The 23,314-nt window shown below is 45.1% G+C and overlaps 1 protein-coding gene across 10 annotated transcripts in view; it reads right to left on the reverse strand.

The window, feature by feature from the left end:
* Positions 1-23,314, reverse strand: part of LOC118511552 — a 116,725-nt gene that overhangs the window by 57,065 nt on the left and 36,346 nt on the right. For 2 of the 10 annotated variants that reach the window (XM_036054771.1, XM_036054772.1), the window contains exons 1-2: positions 16,088-16,348; positions 14,883-15,057 (exon numbers count right to left, since the gene is read on the reverse strand). The exons of 1 other annotated variant lie outside the window; for it this stretch is intronic. The gene's annotated coding sequence lies outside the window, so the exon portion shown is untranslated. Of the gene's footprint in view, positions 1-14,882; positions 15,058-15,255; positions 15,912-15,983; positions 16,033-16,087; positions 16,349-23,314 lie in introns of those variants that run through there. 7 more of the 10 variants (XM_036054779.1, XM_036054780.1, XM_036054781.1 and 4 more) reach the window with 7 other exon arrangements.

The raw sequence follows: 23,314 nt of genomic DNA on the forward strand, positions 1-23,314 counted from the left end.
GCGACGAGGGACGTGCATAAAACATGGCTTAGGGAAGTCAATCAACCAGAAATGACCTCAAATCGGCACCAGCTTCTCGGGCAAAGCAAGATCTGTCCACAGTTTGAGGGCCACACCACGTATCGGACACCTTACCACATGTACTTCCGCCCCGGTTGATGCAGTTGATCACCATCATCACCCCCTTTTGGGACGTATGTAGGTCAACCCGATTCTGCTTTCCTCAAATTTTAGTGATCCCAAAAATCTAAAATTGGATACTTTTGCAACTTCAAGATTGCGCCGTTACCGATGGAAACTCTCCTGGGTTTCGTGGGTTATGAAATCCAGATGCTTTATTTATTAACGCCCTTTCCCATGGTGTGGGATGGTGGCCGAGAAGTGTCAGACATGTGGACTGTGTGAGTGTGTGTGTGTGTGTGTGCAAGTGCTCTGGGTAATGTGGTCGTTAAGCGTGAGTTCAAACGTGAGCAGTGGTGAGGTCACTGTACACCAATAAACTTGAACCATCGGCTTCTTGTCTGCAGCGTGCTCAGCAGCGTACGACTTGGTTTGGCGTTTGCATACAGGCAAACCATTACAGAGTGTAATACTTTTTAAATTAAATGTCACAGACTCAGGCTTTTTTACAATTTAACCAACTTGTAACACTAGAACAAGGAAGTCAAACGATCTTTTGATGGAAAATTACTCAACGCTCGTAAAGAGCCCAACCAAGCCGCGTTTCGGGGGAAGTTGAACAATATTGATTGCATTTTAAACTAGACCGCGAGGCCATCAACAGTTACTTTATGGTGTCGGTGTCGTTTCGGGGTTCTGCCATTAAGGAAGTGGAAATCCTTTAAGTACTCGGGCCCGAGAGATTCTACCTCCCGGTGACAATCACCGTCATTGTGATGTCATCATTTTTCCAACGGACTGGTTGGAAAATTTATTGCTCAATCCGTGAGGGAACACCCCCCCGAAACCGAGGGCCTCCCCAGGGGAGCGTGACATCTCGCCGGAACCACAACACGCACGGGGGAAGAAGATGAAGCGTCTGGTGGTAATGGGTGGTGGGTGTTTATGCTCTTTACGGCCCAATTAATCTTCCAACCGTCCAACCCGGTACTCGGAGCCGGTTCGCCGGCCAAGAGTTGGTATGGAGTATCCCGCCCTGGGATGATTGTCATTAAATCCATCTACAGCCATCTTTCCTCGTCAAGCCTTTCTGAGTGACGCAGTAGAATCGGCCGTCTGTGCTCGTTGGACGAATTAAATTATGTTGTACAAAACTATCGCGCTTTTGTTAGACAAACTTGTTCGGTTTCTTGGTATGTCCCGGATGCAGATCCAGTGCAGTGAGAGTTTGAAATTGGATCCCCAGACTCATTGGACCTACATAGAAGCGATGTCTGTGCGGACCACGTTGGTAGGAAATTTAATTCTCCGCAGTAGATTTATCTCATCACCTGCCGTTTTCCGCGCATAAGCCCCGACTCACCTGAAAGAGACAGAGAGAAAGTGGAAACTGTTGTAATACAATCGCAGAGTTCTAGTTATTTGATGTTTTGCTAGGGTAAAAGAGCTTCCCATCCACGGTCCCAAGACACGGTCGGTAACATAATTTTGAACACATCAAACAGAAGTGAAAAGAGTGAATCGTCGGACAGTGGATAACAATCTCTCTCTCTCTCTCTCTCTCTCCGCTACTACTGTGGAATGGATTAGTTTTCAACACGATGTGGCTGACCGTACGATAAGGAGGCCATCATCGGGCATTCCTTGACCGGCAATTCAATCATCATATAAATTTAGATAAAATATGAACATACATTTCCCATCCCGAAGGCCTTCGGTCTTGGGTAGTCTTTCGGAAAGGAAGATAAAATCGGACCAGCTTGGCAGCGGTTCGTGACCTTTTCGTGAGCAACGAAGCGGTTGGCGTTATGACTATGGTGTTTTGGGGTGAATGGTGGGGTTTTTTTTGCGTTGGCTGGTTTGATGGAACCATTTATCAATGGTAGAAGTGAAGCGTGAAATATGTAACCATCGAAAAGCCAATCGATGCGGATATGGTTATCTTTTCCCTTTTGGTAGCGAACTTTGTAGTAACGCCTCATAGGTTAGCCCTTGGAATTGATACCATATTGGTGAAGTTCTTTGTAATTTATTTTGTTTGGAGAATATGTCTGAAGAATGACGAATTCCAGGAGCTATGTGGTGAGCTGATCATCGTACAGCAAATTAGATTCGCCAGGCTCTGATGGGTTGGCCATGTAATGAGAATGATACTGGACGTTCCAGCTTGTATAGTCATAAGTGCAAAAAGGACAGAGGAGGCGTGGTAGGCTCGAGCGGTCTGGTGGTCAAGGCTAAAGCAGCACCGGTCTTCAAAAGGCTGGACAGAGGTTCAAATCCCATCTGGACTGTTTCCCCATAGTGATAATTGACTATCCAACTACGTGGTCACATTAAGTCTAGTAAGCCGGATTTGGCAGGCAAGACCTAAGAGTTCGTTAGGCCAAGAAAGAAGGTGAAGATATCTAGGATATTGGCATACGACGACGAGAGACCGTAAGCAGTTTTACCATCGAATAAGGCATGTAATAGTTGATAATGACGAATACAATGATTTATATGCAATGCTGAGGACTTTGGCGAATGGAATTATGTCTGAAGTTGACTTCAATTGTAACCTCAACATTTGTCCTTCAAATCTCATCTTCGTATCTTATCTTTAAATTGATACCGTATTGAAGAAGTTATTTATGAAGGATATTTCTGAACGCCAGAAAAATTTTAGAACCTAAAAATTTGCTTCATACTCATTGAAGAGTTACAAATAGCTGAAGTGCTGTGCGTGCGTACTTCACCACGCAGTAAAGATCACGCTGGGATGGGGCTGATGCTCTATATAAAACAGAATAACTCAGAATCTTGCCTCAGAATCACCAGCAGTTTTTTCTCCCTCACCAGGCTCCTTCTTGAGTTTGATGATCGAGAGCACAAGATAAGGTTGGAAAACTCGCCCCGCAAAGTGGCTATTTGGCCGTGGTCGTGTAGTAAAAATTTAATTAAACTCCCTTGCCAAAGGTCCACAGCCACATAACACACGGAACGTGCGCTCGCCCAGGAGAATGTACAGCATCTCGTTGCAGTGTTTATGTTTCGCCCGAGGGTTACATGCGCGTGAGCGCCACGTAAAGAGTGGAGATCGCGCATCAGGGCATCGCGTGAAGGGAAGAATTATTATCGCTGAAAATCGCAATAAAAATAATGCTTTCCTTTCATACCTCCACGACACGAGATGGATCACAAGGGCTGAGATGGGGGCATCCTGCAGAGGGGATGTGAAAGACTTCGGATTGAGGTCCACTGACAGCGAGAAGAAATTGAAGAAACAAAAAACGACTCCAACCGCGAGCATTTGATTTGTACAAAAAGGGGTCTCCTGATGAAGAAATTAGACTGGACACGCTCCTAGTCCAGCTAGCAGTTGGAGTGAAGTCTTGGAGCGAATTTTAACAGCATTCAGCACTGTTCCCTCGCGGCCATACGGCCGGGGTCTCGCATGCTGCTGAGCTGCAACGAGTTGAACCACGGTGAATCACATCCCATTGTTGGGTTGTGAGCATAAAATCATAAACATTACTGGAAGGGTTCGATTCTTCTGCCTCAGCTCCAGATTTTACGATTACCGCCAGCGTGTATGGCGTGTCTTGTTTGACGCGTTCCATTCCTTCTAGCTTTCATATTCATTCTTCTTTCTTTCGCTCAGTCCTGCGAAGAGCGAATGTTTGAATGGTTGATTCGTTCACTCACTTACGCCCGTTCCGTACAAAACTCGATAAATGAACGTTTAGAGCGGGAGGAATGCTTCTGATTTATGGTCCATTAGCTAAACGGCTTACAAAACTTTAAAAACTGTTAACCTTTTCCCTTACTTCCACTGCTGCTGCTAGTTGTTTTCGAAACTACGATTGTTTTACAGAGCTTCAAACGGCTAAAACCTGTGCTTTCCCAATAGTTGGGCAAACTGGGGTATTACTTACAGGATTGTGGTTCGATCAAAAACCCGATCTTAATTAATCAATTTCCACCTCGGGCCCGGAGATCTTTTGCTCGCAGGTAAGCCCTCCCCATCGGAAGGAAGGCGCTTTAGACTTCATTGCGCTCCATTTCCCATGTCATCGAGTTAATGCTGCGATGAGGAAATTATTTACCGAGCGGCAATAGCGTACAAGCCAGCATAATCGATAGTTATGTTTGGCCGGGAACTCCGGAATTGACGGGAGGTTTTTTTTTCTTCTCACGGGTGAATAGCTCCCGGCGACATGAATATTCAATTTGAGCTCGAATAACTCATGCAAACATGCGATTTGCCTGTCCCCGGCCATTACCTACCCGATGACAAATCAATTTGTATGCGCTTTTACCTATTCGCTCAGGCTGAAATCAATCGGTTTCGTTGTATGCGCCAGACACCCACCACACCCCCCGCCCCCCCAATGCCACTCGAGCTTGATAAACGGTTTCATTTTGAACAGTGCCTTGCCGAATAGTTGATGTCGTTAATCTTACTAGATGTTTGCCCGAAAATGCTCCACTATTCGCCCGGCTACAATTCTACAGATTTGCGAGATCTAGCGTACCGGTTTTGGTGCGATGAATGAAAAGCCAAATAAGGCAATGCGGCGCTGTTGTTGGCGGCGTAGGCAGGCAACACTCTAATGACATCATTTACGTGAAAATCCCCAGCTGAGCAGTAAAGCAGTCGTCTATCGTTTTGCGGCGGGTAAGCTTGAAGTGTTTCGATCGATTTGCCGAACGGGTTGGAGGTAGTAATAAATTTTCATTGCCTGTTGAAACTCTTCCCATTGTCTGATTTGTGGATTGGAGTGTGTGTGTGTGAGTGCTTAAATTGATCATTTAGTACGCAGTAAGGAGGCAGAAGTTTAACAATAAAATTGGATATCAATTTGAGGCAAAATGGGAAGAAAGATGTATTGTCACGTTCAACGATGCTTCTATTATAGCTCCCGTTCGAAACAGTATGTACCAGCTCAAACGATGCTTGTCAAAGCAACTATTTATTTATTTTATTTCCATCCTCAATTTCTTCCGAGCGAACGTATGGTTTGGTCGTCCGCTCTTGTGCTCAGCCGTGGAGAAATGCATAATAAAAACAAAGGGTGAAACCCTTTTTTGGGGGAATTATGGAACTGCAGTCGGTAAAGGGTAGAAACGAAGTGTGTGGTATGTAATGTGTAGAACAACAGTATTGATTTCAAATCTGCCTGCTCTAAATACCTCGAAGCATGAAATTGAGCTCTGTAGCTGGTTAAGAGCTGTTTAAGGGAAAATAAGGAATGCTGGTGGACTTCATAGCCATAAAAGAATAGCGATTGTGGTACTGTGGAAATTTATAGCCCTTGTACTATGCTGTATGGGGCTTCATGGCTGATTTGTTAAATGGGTGCAGTGCTATATAGAATTAGCTGCTTGTTAAGAAGTGTACGCTACTCTTAGTCAGCTGACTGTCGTAAATCATTTCGAAGCCTTTTTTCAGAATAAATTTTGCTAGCATTTTAAGGAATAACAGCATCAAGCAATTTAATAGCGTAAAATACTATTACAACCTTTTATATACATTAAAAAGGTTAAATTGCTTACGATGCTTGGAAATAAGCTAAAACAAATCATTTTCGTGCGTTTGCTCGTATCCAATGTTTGGGTTTTTAGCTCGAATTAAATCTTATTTGGCGCTGACTTGCTTTGAATCTATCAATTTATTTCAAGAGCTACGAGAATTTTCGCCTGAAAACGTTAAAAATAACTCGCATAAACCGGATTGGGTCAGCTTAGACTCCGTTCTCACCTATGTTGGCGGATATTTATTTACATCTTGATAATTATTTTATTAATGCATTGAACAAAATTTTTCTAGAGGTTGACAGAATACTTAGTGTTGAGTACACAGATTTATTTTTCATGTTTATAAAATAACATAAAATTCGATTCCTGTTCGTTACCCCTTGGCTAGAATTGTCGAGCCAGCTATGGTAGCTGTACCAACATAACTCAAAGTAGTTTAAAAAGGCAAGGCATGAGTTGCCGAGCTTGTAGTGCTCTTAGCTAAACTGGTTTTAGGTAACTGAACAGTTTTTGATTCAATGAAAAACGGTTAGGCCAGAAATTAAAATGACGGCAAGCGATTTTAAAGCTGGTTAAGAGCTGTTCAAAAGCTCCTCAAGCTTTTTAATGGATTATCCATCCAAAACAGAGAGAGAGAGAGAGAGCAGCGGTCTTTTGAATGCTCAATTCAGCCTCCTAAGATTGGTTGGCTCTTAAGCTATTTTTTTTTTTATTCATAAAGAACGGCCTGGCCCTATTGCTTCTTGAGCTATTTTGAACTTTAATCTTTATCAAACAGTTCTGCCTGTAACATTATTTTTCACCATCTAATCTAATTCGAAACAAACGACCTCCATTCAATTACTTGATAATCTGAAAGGTTTTTACTTACAAAAAATTCCCAAAAGGGGGATCTTTGGAAGTGCACAACAAAACACAATAGCAAAATCTCGCAGCGGCACGATTTAATGGCACAGCGCACAGGGGAAAGACCCTCCAAAAAGTGCTTCCAGTGCATTCCGATGCGATAAGGATGAACGGGCCCGAAAAAAAACCCTATTAGCATTACAAAACATCAGCTAATATATAATGGAAAATTTGTTTCAACTGTCTGTGAACGCACGCGCCCAGCGGTCCGGGCATCTTTATGCCTGTCAGGAAGGGGAGGAAAAACAGCGTTCAGCGGATGCTGCCTCTTCAAACGTTCCCTTCAATTCTCGCCCCGTCGCTCTATTACAGTCCTCGTCTGTTTATTTACATCACACAGCAAGATCGCATTTTGGGTGGCGGCGTACGATCTCTTCTCCTTCTTACGATGCCAGCTGCATACGAATCGTGCACAGGCAAAGGCAAACCACATCGACGCATGTAACGCACACCGGCCTGACCTGCCGCGGAGGCGGCATCTAATGGTGTCATTCCGGCTCTAATCACCACCATCAATTTCCGGTGCGCTGACTGTGCCGATATGCCTAAGGTGTACCGTCGTAGTCGTCAGCTTTTTTTCTTGGGGCCGTGCGGTAGAGCGTATTGGGAAGATTCTTGTTCTAGGAAGAAAAGTGAAACCACCTCTACCTATCTATCGGAATGGTGGTTTCGTCTTCTTGGTTCGGGAATAAAAAACACACAAAGAAAGAAAATATTATTTCCCTCACGACTCAATCACGCACCCGTCAGGGTACTAATTTAGAACTGCCGGGGAGGCCCAGACGCTCATTTGAATATTACCATTATCGGGTATATCGAACGGTCGTCCTCGTCCAGCATCTTGGTCCACGGCTGTTCCGAAGGGACAGGAGATGGACGGATGAGGGTTTAATTGAATGTTTCACTGTCTGGTGGAGGGTGGTGGTCCTGACCGCATCAATCATTGGCGTATAATGCGTGTATTGGTGCAGCATGTGCCGAGGAGGAGGACAATGGACATGAACGATGGCTTCATCAATTCACCACAGGCTTCTCGCACTCGTGATGATCAACAATCCATCTATAACGCACGCTTCCTGGGCCGTTCCTCGAGCGCCTTTTAGAGCCCTTTCCGTGTGTGTGTGTTCGTTTTATTATGCCATGCCCTGGGACCAACCGCCCTGAGTGCTTCTCCGAGGAACCAATCTGCCCCGTGTGTGCCGGGAGAAAAATGCCCTCCGCTAGCTTTCCCGAGCAGCCTTCGGGGAGTGTTCCTTCATTAAATCACCACCGAAAACCTGCCTGCTGTGTGTGTGTGTGTCGCTCTGCGTCAACGAATCCTTTTTTTTCCTTTTTCCATCCAAAATAAAAAGCCCTGTGTTGTCCCAGTTCAGGGATCACTTGGTCGGTGTTTCGACTCAAAGCCGTGACCGGAGAAGATTGATCATCGGACTGTTGCTGGACTGGTTGCCTCCGGTTAGATGGGTTCTTGGGGAAGTCTTTCGGGAGAATTTTTCCTGTGATTTTACCCGGCCTAAACATTTCTTTATGATATGCTTTTAGCTTTTTTTGTGCGAGTGGGTAGCTTCGTATAAATTTATATTTTCAATTTAATACGAGTTATCCACCGAGGCACATAAAACAAAGGTTTTCTTTTAGTCCACTGGCCCAAGAGAGACTAGGATTTCTCCCCCTACGACCACGAGATTGCCCGTAATGATTATCGTTATCCTTTCGGGCTTTCTTTTCCAGAAACAACAAAATGCCCACATCACACGCCGGTGCTTAATCTAGATGATTAGACGACGTTGTTTGGCGGAGTGGCTTGTTATTATTATGTTTTTTTTTTGTGCTTTGCTGTGCTCAGCTCTTACGTCTTCCAACTAGGCTTGTACGGTCCAGGCATAACTCATTTCTCGGAAGGAAAAAAGGCGGCCGCGAATCCGCCGCGACCAACCAGGGCCGCCGCACCATCTTTAGCCGCACCGTTTCGCATCCGTTACGCATCACGGTTGAGGAAGTTTCTGAGGAGGAAAATGTTTGCCGCCACATCAGCTTTAATTGGGTGCTACAGGGCGATGGAAGGGAGGAGGCTGGAACTGGCGGGCCCGCTGATTTTGTCCAAGCACTTGCCCGAAAAGCTGTGGTAGTGGTTGGTTGAATGGCTTCTTCCGGTATAGCCGGTGTATGTCCTTTTTTGCTCTTGCTTGGAACTCGTGAGGTTCCGAGAGCCCTTTACAGTTCGTGTGATCTACAGTATCTCTGGATCTTGCTGCTGTTTGCTTGTGATTTCCAGATTGTGCTTGTTCTTCTGCTGCATGGTTTTGATATCCGGTTGATGGTCTCAGCTTTTCTTGGAGTTGTTTGAGGGACCCAAGAAAGGCATTTTAAAAAGAGCATTTGAAAATTTAAATATCTTGAGGCCGATACAACATAAGAGTCTAGAATTGCTCCTCTCCTTATGGCTCATAAAACAAAACGAACTTGGTGGAAGATTTTGTCCCGATAATGTGCTCGGAAGGAAAACTGCGTTTCGTTTTCCCAATTTGATTCAAAACAACTCCAGCAAACTTTTTACCTCCGGAAACACTCAATGATGATGAATTGCCTACCTCAGCAAGAGGAGCGCACCATTTAGAAGTTTGAATTGCCGGGTCGCATTCCTGGTGGTGGCGGAGACCTAGGACCGCCACTTCACACCCATAAAGTTTGAAGTGGATGCCGTTGCTGAGAGAAGGTCCCGGGAACGATTCGAGGCCCGCTCTTGAGCTGTTGATTGATATTCATCGTATCGAGCAGCTGCAGGCTGCACGGGTGTATCGATTCATCTTGTAACCGATATCGATCGACCAATAAGATGGAGAAAAAATAAAACCTCCAACTATGACACGAAACATCTGACCGAATAGAGGCTAGCAATTGGACATGGCGGAGAAGCGCATGATGCTGAGGCATTCTTTGAGCCACTTTGTAGCGCGCTGTATTGGGGAGACCCTGGCACACACACACACACATACATGTAATGATGACGATGACAACAGCGGTCGTCAGATCGAATGCACCATACCGCATAAGCGTACATAATTGCAGACGGTCTGGTGTGTGTTGTTCCGAGAACGCATCCAACATGACTGAGGTTTCCTCATCACGCGAAAGAAGGCCACTGGATGTTTGGGCGAAGTTTCTTTTCACTTGTGGAAAAGTAATTTCCTTTTGGCTCGTGTGAGTGGCCCTACTGCACCATAGTCAATCCACTGGTCCTCGCTGCAGTCAATCCACTTTGACTCGTGTCAAGAACCGATGTTAAGAGGGGTCCCATATTGGGTCATGAATCACTTTTCCCTAAAGAAAACTTTCACCCCCGGGTTTTGATCGTTTTCGAGAGAGACTTTGGAGGGTTTAAGTTTTCCACACGCTTCCTGGCCCCGCTCTGCCCCCCCCCCCCATTTTCCCTCGCCTGTGAGCGGTACGGTACCGAAAAGTCACATAATCATGCGTCAAAAATTGCTTATTTTATGCTGCCAACATGGTTCATCGGTTGAAAGTGAGTGATTTCGTAACTGACTCTTTGGGACATCTGCACATTTTACGACCACTGTGTCCATTTTGAGTGATGTATGTATGGGTTTTCCTCCCAGAACGGGCCCTCCAAGCGACCCGACGACCCGAAGAAGTGTATGGAAATATTAATAATCGAAAAACTGTTTCGTCATAATGGGCGATGTACGCGGAAACAGTTTTCCTGAAGTGTTTTCGCCGTTGTCCCCGATGTTCCACCATGTCATCCACCAAGGGTTCGTTGATCTGTGGCAGCTTAACAGACATCAGGGCCGCGCGGGACATTTTATTTCCCAACAGACTAGACGAGACGCTCTTTATGTCCAAATTGTTGGAGTTGAATAGACGCATAACCGTGGTGTGGAAAAGAAAAACTAAAGCACAATAAAAACAATATCGGCTCGCTTACTGCCGTGATTGTACTAACTGTGGTTGGGCACGCAAAGTAGCTCCACTCGTTTGTAGAAAAAAAAAATCTGCTGAGCAACACACACAAGTTAAGGGACCTCGGAGTTGGGTGTTGCGGTGCCTTAAAGTTGTTGACAGCCGCGCGGTTAAAGGTCTGAAACGCATCGTCTGTCAAGACGACGTAGCGAAAAACAAACACCTAGTGGCCAACAAACCAAAAAAAAAAGATCACATTTTCTGCTGACAGGTTCGCGGTTTGTTCGCGCATTGTTTTGCACCCCAGCACCGTTCAACGTCTTGAACCTGCTGACCTGGTCAAGAACGCGCCACAACAGAGAGGGGCGCCCGGTGGCCTTTCTGTGGTTTGGAAGTTGAGGTGTGAGGTGTATTAAATTTCTTTTCCCCACCCCTTGAGGGCGAATGTGTGTTGCCAAACTGGCGGAAATTGAGGTGTTTTTTTTGTTGCTGCTTTTATCAGTTGTTCTTGAAGCTCGGCAGGCAGTCCGGTATCGGCCCGGTTGTGCCACCGTGTTGAGTAATTGAAACGGAAAGTAAGCTTTCATACATTTTCAAGTGTCACGAGTGTCTCGTGAAGAAAGGGGAAACAGTTTTTAAGGTCATAAAAAGTGCATCCATGAGCTAAAGAACAGACAGACAACACACTGACTACGATGTTATCTTCCTTTCACCGGTGACAATCACTTTGATACCGCGCGTTGTGTCATTTTGATCGTGGAGCGTGCCTTATCTGACATCCTTTTGGACCGCGTCTGATAACGGACACGATTTACCAATCTCGTGACTCAAAACGACCATTCGCTTGATAAGATCCAGGCACAGTAAGCGCGTAGACCACTCGCCGAAGTGTTGGACTTCGCTGCTGCTGGTTCTCTCCATATACAATTTTTTGAATTTTCTTCCCCAAGTACGATGGTCACGGGTGAATGCTAACCCGAAAGGAAAAAAATCACCATTGACAGACCGATAGGTCCCGAAGTTATTAAACTAAAGCCAACTTGGCCGTAAAAAATGACACCTTCTCAGGGGGTGAAAAATGTGTAAAAGGTTTTTGGAACTTTAACGGGCGGCCATTTTGAGGGATTTCCTGTGCCATTTTGAGGGACCTACCGAACCATGATTTATGCTCCTGTGACGGGTCGGGAGAACATTATGGGGGGGAGAACGTAAAATCTGCGCAAACTGCCACAGTTTTATGTCCTATTGGGCTTAAGCCGCCGGCGCACCGCGCCCGAACGGGGCAAAAAGCGAACAGCGCGTCGAGAAGTGGTTTTGCTCATCATCATGTGGCATCTAAAAATAAATTGCATGCTTTTGCGTGTGAAGAAGACCAACTTCACGCCAGAAATCTTGCCCATACAATAGCTCCCTCAGGTCAGTTGGACTCTCTCAACAGCTCTACCCCCTGGCGGTGACTGCCGACGGTGAGAAGCGACATTCTTCGGCAGAGGGAAGAAATGTTGCCTCCAACAGGGCGACCACAACTTCGGAGTTCGGATGCATTAGTCAGCAAAAGTGTGCGGTGTGCCCGCACTAGACCGTGATGTGCGGACACTGGGAGAGGACATTCACTCGGGCACGCCTTTGACGTGCGCGTATCAGCAAACTAATGCGCAACGCGGGCGACCGTGTCGCAGAGTTGCGTGGAGTACGCGTTATTGGTACGCGCGCATTTTAATTAATGTCCAGCGCAGTATGTGAGCCCTTGATGGGCGAGGGGTGTGAGCATAACGAACTTTGCGCAGCTGTTGCTGTGCTGCGGGACCGTTCGCGGGTGTACGGACCGTACGGATTTTTATTAGCATTTATTGCAGCTGGACGATCGCCACGGTACGGTACACCGCAGCTGGTTTTTTGTTGTTGCTGTATTAAGCGCTTTATTAGATAATGAATTAAAGAATTGGGAATGAGAATTAATGTGCCGTTCGGCATCGAAATGACAGTGATCAATTAAGGTTAAAAACAAATGGTGAGATATTACTCGTGTGTGTTGTTATATAAATCTCCTTTTATTTGGCGCTCGATCAAACATTTGTAGGGTTCAATGATCTCGATCGAGTGCCATTATGTAGAGAGGGTAAAACACAACCTTCCCGCCGCAAAAAAGGGTCGAAAATACATCTCGTCAACTAACCGAAAAAAAAGGGACATATAAATAATCCCACTCAATCGAGCGAGACCAGACGGTCGCGCGAGTTATCGCGTTCGATCTTCAGGGAAGGGCTGTAGGCAGTAGGACCTGCAGAGCCGTACGCCGATAGGACGCAGCGAGTTCCCAAAAAAGAGTGTGCGCGATGCGAGGTTGATCCACAAATGCCACTTGATGCTGCAGCTAGCCTGTCCGCGTTGTCGTCCGTGTTCCAGACCCGCGGATCGAGTGGTTTTATCTCGGATGTATTATTTTTTTTCTCCCGTTTCCAAGAGACAAGACGTTCCCAGTGCGGTAACGACTCCATCGGGATCGTTGGCAGGACAATGGTGCGTTTTGATTCGGGGCCCATGAGAACAGGCTGGATAACGTTAGCCACGCTCGGTTCTCGGCTGTGCTAGAGGAATGTTAGGATTACGACTCAGGGGTTTTTTTTCTCTCTCTCCTCCTTCTATACGCGTCTTTGCGTGTGTCTGGCTTACGAACGAGCATTGCTGTGGGCAATCGCAATTACTCGTCTGCGCATATGGAGCGGATGTCATCTGGTTAATCCCTGGCATCGAAATATGAGCTCTCGGTACTTGCTCGGTACCTTCCCAGCGTGACTGGCCCCGCTTGTACTTTGCCAATTTCACCGAGTGGGTAGAGTAAGCACAATCCAATCTTACCGTCTCGTAGCAACAGACCCCCCCCCCCCCCACAACCGTCCGAAAGGGATTCGAATCGCGACGGCAGACTTGTGGAGTGCAGCAATAAATCAATCCCCGAAACCGAATTGCGTCGAGGAGGAGTCGACCGTTGATGCATAAGGGCATCAACTTTTATTCGTTATTTTGTTTTGCCGAGCAGACGGGCAAGTCCTGGCGGCCACATGCAGCGTAAACGGGTTAAACGGTACCAGCAGCTGGGCAAGCGAGGGTTGCCATTGCAGATCAAAACCATTCAGCCACTCGTCAATTTGCACTCGCCGAGCCTTTCGCAATTGAGCAGAAGGAGGTTGTTGTTGATGAAGCTGTGCATGCAAATCAAGCCCGGTCGCGCAAAACGAACTGGCACGATAGGGAACCATTAAAAAGGGTTCTGCCTGTCTCTGGGCCTGCGAGACGTACGTTTCTGACAAGCGAACGACAAGGTTTTGGAGGTTTGGCGGATTTGACGAATCGGGTGAGTGTGTCAAAAAACGGAAAACACAACTGGAACTTAATTGAAATCCAAGTCCCAGTGTCCGTACCAAGTCCCAGACCCAGAGGAGAAACGAGTTTTAATTGAAATGTTTTTGTCTGGAAAGCCTTACCGAATCTGGTACTGGTTGGGGGGGCTTAAAGGTCTCCACCAAAAAAGAGAAAAAAAAAACGCTAAAATTGCATTCACATTTCGATTTCAATAGCAGCTGGAAGCGGCATTCGCGGACTTTGGGGTTTTTAGTTTTTTTTCGCCTCCCCAAAACAGCGATAAAGATGGACGATAAACTGTCAAAGCTATGGGAGTTAAATGCGAGCAACCACGGAGGGTCCGAAGGATGTAGACTGAATAGTTGTTGGTATCGCGTCCTTCATTAAAGTGCGTCGGAGACGTTGGCGAACTTTCAAGGATGAGAATTCTTCGTGACCGGGAGACCGTCCTTCAAGCCGGGTCTGCTTAAGAGTGCTTGGTGCGGCTCGTTTGTACCACTTATCCGTCAACCGATGTGAGGAGAGAGAGATGACTCAAGGTAGAGCGAACACCAGGTGAGAACCGGGGAAGTCTTAACGCCTCTATAGCGAAGAATCGTGGTATAAGAAATTTGTATTCAAGTGGCAGTGGTTTTGCCAAAGTAAAGAAAAAACACGAGAGAGAGAGAGATCGAGCTAGAAACAAACATTGGGACAAAGTTGGGACCAAATTTAATCTGCAGCTGTTTAAAGTTTCATACGACAGCACGTCATTCCCCACAGTATCCCCACCGTGTGCCTTATCCCTTTTCGGGCGGCGTGTTGGTTTAAAACTTTGCTCCAGAAATTGCGGAACACGCGGACGAAAGGACGCAACTCACCGGCACACGCACATTTTGGGCAGATTCGGTGCTTACGCAGCATTCTTCCGCGAAATGCTACTTCCCACACGTTTACCCTTGCACGACGAATGCCTTTTCGTGCAAGATTAATGAAATTCACACATGGGACGTCTCTCGCTCGGACGACTTTCCACAACAAACAGAGTCTAGCGCGGCGAGCTCTGCCAAACTTACCCTGGGTTTTTGGTCAGAAACTCTCGGCGACAGTTCTCGGAAGTGAAGCAGTGGATTGTTTTACGGCAACTAGGCAACACTCGTCGCTTCGATGCTGGGTAAGTATGTATGTTTTCACTATCACTTAACTTGACAACCACATGACACTCACAATGTGTTTCGACTTTGCTGGAAACTGATCGGTGGAGGGAAAGAAAGAAAAACGGAAATTGAAGGACAAAGAACACAGAGCACGCACTCACTCGGCAAGGCAAGAATTCTACGCAGAAAACTTTTTAAAATCACACACTGGAGACACACTGGCCTGGGGGAAGTTGCGATATTCAGCTGAGGTTCCCCGGCAGCTTTGCCAGTTGCATCAGTTGCGGTTTACCGGTTTTGTTGTTATCTTCGCGTGTATGATCTGGTAAGCAGTACTACCCACATGCACGGCTCTCACTCTAGAGGAAGGTTGCTTATTTTATGAACAGACGGCTTACACGGCGAATACGCCTTCACGAAACTGCTCAAGATCGCCCTGGACACAGAGCAATCCGGATCGTGCACCTTCGAATGGTGGATCGAATGGAGACGCACTCGGCATGGGGTAATTATTCGTACACAGGTGAGCCGCAGGTTGATCACACACACACACGTACACCTACACGTGATCACACACACACACACACACCCAGACACAAACCACACTTTATGGCCCTATTAGCCGAGAAGGTTTCAAATTTCTCATATCCAACACAAAAAATCCCGAGACGAGCTGGAAACGGAACACAAGGCGAACACACTACCCTTTTCTTCTGCTGCTTCCGGTTTGCTTTTGTGTTTTCTAGCGTGTGTGTTTGTGTGGTTCTGCGGTGTTGTCTTGTGGCTAAATAGCTTGCGCCAAAACGTGGCTCGGATGGTTGGCTAATGAATTTAATGTACAATTATCGTTCCCCGGCGCGTGTAGAGACCGGACACACCGGGTGCAATTCTGCTACGTGAGCACGGTGGTAAACAGAACAGATTCAGCCACGCACACACACACACATACACACACTCAACCACACTCTCAACCACCAAAACCCTCTGGTTGCGTATACGCACGAATTTGGCCAGCCCTACCTGGCTACCCCGGTGGCGCTAGAACGCGGCGAACACACGCGTAAGAGGGTAAGTAATCACGGAATCCACGAGCGGCGATTCAAATCGGCACGATTCTTTCTAACCTTTTTATTCTGTTTGCCTGTTTACCGGTACAGGAAGTGAGACCTTTCGGAGCACCACCACTGGCGGGATGTTTAAGTGCGACCGGCGACCACCGTGCCGGTGCCGTTTGGTTCGGTATGGTGCACGCAAATGGACAGCGGATAACGGTTTGTTGGTTGTAATCGCGAAAAACCCCGGGGCGTAAAACCGCGCACATACACACTCGCCGACGAACCGTACTGCGTAAGGTTTGCGATGAAACTGAGCGTACCCACCAGCCGGTCGGGACCCGGTCGCTCTCACGCCGTGCGATAGACCCCGGTGCACGGTACACGCGAGGAGATTGTAGCGTTGGTAGGTTGTATTCTACTCGGTTGATGGTTGCTGCCAAACAGGAATTTGTTTCGATTTTTTTCAATAATTTTAGTAAAGCTTTTTCCAAGTTATACTAACAGTTGTGACATTGTCGTATGCCAATAGAAATATTTTTGTCATTATTAAATTTTTGGAAAATGTACCAGCGTATTGTGCATAGCAATTGTAACTAGAAAAACAAGTAGAAAGGTATTTATTTATCTTTCAGTAATTGCTGAGTAACGGCAAAAAAAATTAGATTAATATAATTTACGAAAAATCGTCATAATTTTAAAAAAAATGTCCACAATCTTGAGCAAAAATCTTGAAGATTGTAATTAGTTTCCAGCAATAAAAACATTGATTATTAGTTTAAATTTGACTTCATGAGGAAATGGTTTAAATTTTTTTTAGCTGCTTTTCTCCATCATTTTTATTCGTTTATTATGTTTCTCGTGTGTAGCTGACTTAATTTGAGATGTAAGTGAAGTTGTCTCTTCTTCTTCTTCATTGGCTTAACGACCACTTAGGTCATGCCTGCCATTTTTGGCTTACTGGATTTATTAGTGCCGCATAGTTAGATAGTCTGTTCTCATTATGGGGGAACAGCCCAGATGGGGCCCACTGTCGCATCTACCACTGGGCAGCCCTGAAGTTGTCTCAAACAATTTTAACCGTTATTAACAGTTTCATGAATATTATTTAAATTACTTATGGAATTGCTTGTCTTAATCATCTACGTAACTGATCGACTAACACCGTGTGCTGAGGATCTTAATTAGAACCATATTGTCTAGGTATCAACTGTCTACCTGGAGCATCAATATTTCTGGAAATAGAAGCCACCGTACGTAACTTAAATTCAATACTAACATCGCTTAAAATTGTTGCCTGGTTTGCATTTATTAGGAAACTGACAGCAATAATTAGCAAACTGCCTAATAATTCCAAATTGATGAACAATACCTCCTAAATCAAAGAACTTTAGCAAGGAACAATAATTAAAAACGCAATCAACCGCGAATGTGCTTTATATCTAGTTGGTAAATGGTACTGTCAGTCTGTACTTTCGTGAATAAAAACAACTAAATTAATGTAAATAAATAATTCATTTAATATTTAGACAAATTTCCCGAGAACCGAATAAATGTATAATTTCATAAATTGTACTTAGCTATGCGGCCGTCCTTCAAGAATAAAAAAAAACTTTATAAATGAAAAGACTATTCGGAACTATTTTGCTTAATAATTTTTACTACCTGAAAAAAATCTGTCTTACTATATATTTTATTGAAAATTATAAAAAATATGTAGAAAAATTTTGTTTTAAATTTTAAAATGGTATTTGGTGTAACATATTAACATTGTTTTTTGCCTTGTGGTAACTAAATAATGTTTTCCATTTAATGTTGCAATAATTTAAAAACATCTCCTCCATTCCACAGTAGAAAACAGCCTCACAGAATGATGAATCAAACCTTCTCATCCACGAGCAGATTCCAGCTCTTTCTCCCGCGGCGATCTCAAACTCTCATCTCTCACGCACGCATATATGTTGCTTATGCGCTGAACATCGAACTCTGCTGCTCGCGCCGTACACATGTCCCCGGTCTATAGGTGTGTGATGATAATGTTTGTGTTCTTCTTTTCCACCGGTAACTTTAGAGCAAGAGCGCGCGAGAGCAACGCATCCTAAACCGGGAGCATAATTTATGTTACGCGAGAGAAAAGAGCGCAGCCTCGACGGATGAATGAAAGTATGCGTGTGTTTTTGTGTAAAAGCGTCGTCTGGCTACCACCCATCTCACCCCTATTGCGTTGATGTGTTTTTTTTTCTGCCCCGTCGTCTTGCAACGGTTGTTCCTGCTCGTTCTTTCTTATGCTGAACCTTTTTTTGTCTCCCTCTCTCATTCCATCTTTTTGATGTTAAGCATTCTTGGCTATATTTTGATCGCTTGTTGTTTCGATCGAGTGCAACATACTCTTTTGATTTTTGTTTTCAATTTCTTTTTCCTGTATTCCGTCTAGCTCTTCTTGCTTACTTTCGGCTTCCACTCTTTCAGCGTTGTGTGCTGGTTGGCAAAAGGTTGCTTCCTTCTGCATCTCATTCATACACGTTTACAGGTTTCAAGCCAATCTTTTAATGACCAAACTTGTAGGGCCTTTGCAGCATAGGCAATCCAGGAAATAAAACGAATCATTTCTTAAGCAGTCAGCATTAGAAGCGCTGCCAAGTGAGCGAGAGCACCAGCTTCGTGCGAGCGAGTGGAGTGGAGTGGACGCAAAGATTAGGGTAGCATAAAACCGCACCGATCGAACGAGAGTTCGCTTTCGTTCTAAATCATGTTGCTGGTTGGGTTGCAGAACTTCGAAGACAGATGCAGACCGCAGCCTCGTTCGGAATCGCGCGCGCGTCTAGGTCCCGTGTGTGTGTGGAATTTCTTTATGCGGTTAAAATAGCATTTTATGTATCGCCGGTTCTGCCGCGCCCAGAGGTCATTGAAACACATGGATATGCAATTGTTCATCGCTATGCAGGGTGCGAGTGCGATGCTTAGACACACATTGCCCGGTTTGTGCGTTGGGATGGCCGGAGTCGATTTACTTATGCTAACCGTGTCCGGTAGAGAGACGACCGGCTGCTAGCAAGATATGACTAGGAGTTGGTAGGAATTTCTGATTGAATATCTGAAGCGGGATTTTGTAGGATAAATTGAACTTCAAATCTGAGTTTAACAATAATTTGAATATTGATAAAATAGACTCAAAAAAAACTTGAAGTTGAAGTTGAAGAAGTGAGAGATATCTGTTCCCAAGTTCTTGCACTTACGCGATTAAATCGATCCCCACCGCTTGGCGACGACCCGGATAGGAAAATGCAAATTCATCAATCCTCCTCCTCGCCTAGTTCCCACCTGGACTGCACCCTGATCAGACGATCGTCAGTACTTTTTCTTCACCCAGTAAACGGAATCATTAGCATTGCCCGTATCGAAGTGCCGAAGAATGGGAACGGTTTGCGCGAACGTCGAGTCTTCCTCCGTTGAGTTCGTTAAGGGTTTACGCGCCACCCAATTCCACACGACTCGGCGTAAAGGAAACCCGAGGAAGAGGAAGCGTCCTCCAGCACGAAACCGGCAACCAAAGCATAAAAGTGCAGTAACCTCTCACACACGCCGTCCTGCTGCAAGTGGCACGGACGCAGTTTCGCGTGGGGCTTCGTCGATCGTGATCGTGATCGCGATCTTCGGTGGCGTTACCCATCCGCTTGGCGGTCGGCTGAGGGCGTGCGAGGTGGTGATGCAGTCGGTAAGCCTGACCGGTTCAGCAGGATGACGTCGTTTGGGTGCGAAGGTAAAGAGCTGGAATAGCACCGAAACTGGAAACTGGTAAGGGGATTAAATCGAAACTCCACCTCAGTCAAGCGCATTAAAAGTGCATTATTCACCTTTATGTGGCCGGGATGGTTCGTAAATGCTGATGTCGAGGGGTTTTATATAATTGCAATGCTCAATGCTTCACAGTAATGGGGAATATTACACCTCCGTAATTAGAGGATCTGTGTGAATTTAACACAATTACTTAGGGGTTGTTTGGTGTGATAAAACAGTCGAAGGGAGTGATAGGATTTAGAGGACCCGACTTTGAGTTCGGTGCGAATTTTAGACAACACTCAGGCAGGATGTATTGCGTTTTTTTTCCGTCCAGAAATTGTGCCTCTAAGGCGTGGACAAACTTTATGTTCCTTATCAAAAGTTCAAGTATACCGTAAAACCATGAACACGGTTTTGCGTGGACAGCATAATTATACCTTCCGTTTGACAGTCGTTTCTAGTAACAAAAAATATACTTCGCCCCAAACCGTCAGGGAAGCCCCCGTTAGACTTCGTTCTTTATCGTTCGACTTCATGACATTCATCACGTGCCGTCTGCTTAGAAGCAAGTAAGATTTTTTTATCTCTTTAAAACCAAGCTCCCCCTTTCCAAACATCATAAATCATTCAGGGCGTGAGGTTTCTTCAAAATTGTTTCGCCTTGATGTCGCACACCTGCGGTTCAGCCGCCCTGTCATCCCTAGGAACAGGAGGAGCTAATTTAGCAGCTGAGCTGTGAGACTTGCTGGCTGGCCACGGGACAGGACACATAATTATCTCCTATCGGACATCGCAGGTCGGTGGGGAATACTACAGTGGGACGCTGCTGAGCAACCTGGCCGAACCAGCTAACCTTAACCTACTGACCGGGATATGGTTTATCATTCAACTCAAGGCTACGCGTTCCGGGCTATTCCGAGATGCAAAATAAAAATCAAGTTGGGGGAGAATACGCAAGTGCAATTCTGCGATGAAAAGTGTAAACAAATAGCCGGAGCCGGAGTTTTTTTTTCTTTTGGCATTATCTTTGCACCATATTCGAAAACTTGTCTCATTAAACGGGTCCCTTCGCTTGATGGTTTTGCCGGACCGAAAGTGGAACCTTCATTCAGGTCTGCTTCATTCATTCACTGCATAGTGCTTCCGAATAACTGCAGATAAAGGACACTCTTTCTCTCTCTCTGTTCCTCTTTTCAAAGGATACCTCTCGAGATAGCAGCTGGGTTGGTTCCTTTTTTGTTTGTTGTTGTTTGTTGCTGGAGCTTTTCCATTACTGACTTTTAATGTTCCCTTAATGGGTTGAAACAACTCCGAAAACTCGGGCAAATCATACGCAAACCGAAAACGGGCTTCGTCTGAACTCCAAAATCCGGGTGAGTACCCACATTGGTGGAGTGTAAAACTAGACTACCATCCTGGCTCCTGGTGCAATCTTACATTGACGCTTAATTTATGTACTTCAACTTTGCTCATAAATATTTAATGGAACAGATCCGCTGGACTCGCTTGCCGTACGTCGGTATGGTGTGCTAGGACTATACCGTTGGGTTGGGTTGGTGGATAGTTTTTTGTTTTGCCACTATCTCTAGTGTGTTCTTTCACCTGTAGTGTTTTTGTAAGTGAACAATTTGGTTAGGTTTTAAATTTCTAAAAGTAAACATGAGTAGTAGTTTTTGAAAACTTTTGATCGGAACGGCAACGAATGATTGGGCAGAGCACTTAATGCAGTTTTACTAATTGCCTGAAGCTTTATTTACTTAAAATGAATAGTTTACCTACAATTCCAAAGCTTATCTTATCTAGAAAAGTTTATCTGGGAGGTATTTTTTGAAGATATTTTAGATCTTAGCTCTCCTATTTAATCTCTTGAAGTTAACTCAACTATTGCTAGATTTTTTTTTGTTTCTTGTTCTTGTTACCAGAGATTGTGTTTCGAAGTATCTGAAAAATATGACCAGATTAAAGAACAATGATTTTGCTGGTCCTGGACTCCCCAATCAGCTTCCGCGAATCCTACCGCTTGGATCTTCTTATTCTTTGGCCTAACAACCTCTTATAGGTCATGCCTGCCATTTCTGGCTAAATAGACTTAATGATACCACGTTGTTGGATAGCCAGTCCTTACTACGGGAGAATGGTCCAGTTGGGATTCGAACCTCCGTCCTCCCGAACTTTGTCACTTTGAAGCAATTATTATTATTAACGACTTTATGCAACGATATCTCTATATTCGATTCAGATAACTCTAGGGAATTCAGATAGCTAACAGTGATGCTTAAGTCGATAGAAAAGTAGAGCAATAGATTCTGCCTTTTATTAACTCTTCATTAGTTGTTAAGCTTAGCTCAACTAATTGATCAGGCGTTACCTATCGCTTCGCGGTGTAGACCTAATGCAGAAGTCCTCGATACAGCTCGCGATATATTCGTTCTAGCGGACGCAAAATCAACTGCATCTTTGCTTGAGTCTTCCACGCCTCCTCGGTTCGTATTGGACTTCCTAAAAAGACTTCACGGGTTTGGGTCGTCCGGTGTTATTCTCATGACATACGAAGCCCACCGATGCTAGTATAATTCACTGCATTCGCTCATGTACATCTCTGAGCGGCTCCATCATTGTCCTTTCATACATATGGGACCTACATTCCTGAGAGTCTTCTTAGAAGGGAGTCTCGTAAGTTTTGAATAAAGTCGATGTCTTTGAGTACTGGGAGGCATATGTGAGTTCTGCAACTAAGAACATACAGTGCAAGCTTCGTCCGTCGCGACAGGTCTTTTGAGTGGAGAAGCTACCTTCATCCAGCATCCTTTCGCGAAGCTCAACATTAATGTTGTTATTCTTGCCGACTTTTAAACCCAGGTAGGTGAAGTTTTGGACATCTTTAAACTAATGATCACTTTTTTTAAACATACCTTTTACTTCACCTCAAATCTACCTCTACTCTACCTGGAGTCTGACTCATCTAAGCTAATCTGAATGATTTCGGTTCAAAGGCCACCTGATGCTAATGCAAAATATCCCAGCCTTAGAAGTCTCTTACACATTCACTTTATGATGTAAACTAGCTTTTACAATACTAACCTATCTTCAACTTTAGATCCACTTGGTCTATTGCTATCATGTTTCGCATAATTCAACAGTTTCCATCCAAAATCGATCCTCCAAGGACTCAACAAGACAGTAGAAATCTCAGCACATCTGGCTATGAATTTCGCGTTTCATTCGTAAAAACGTCCTTCAGTAATCGACCACTGGTGCACAGAACCTAAAGAAACAAACCACACAATCCTAGCTCGCCAATCGAACCGGAAGAAACTTCTCATGCCATGCTGGAAAAAAACCCCCGGGAAGCTTAAAACCATTTCCATTTTTTTATTATCTCTTGGTACTTCTTCGCAGCTTGAAGCATTTCACCGCATTAAGCAAAAACCTGCCACAGCTTCGACAGAACGAAATCTGCCAAAAACCGTGTCCTCGCAAAAGCAAATGAAGAGAAATTGGCGCCCCGTGGTAATGCTT

Source organism: Anopheles stephensi, chromosome 3, assembly GCF_013141755.1.
Source record: "Anopheles stephensi strain Indian chromosome 3, UCI_ANSTEP_V1.0, whole genome shotgun sequence".
NCBI classification, from domain to species: Eukaryota; Metazoa; Arthropoda; class Insecta; order Diptera; family Culicidae; genus Anopheles; species Anopheles stephensi.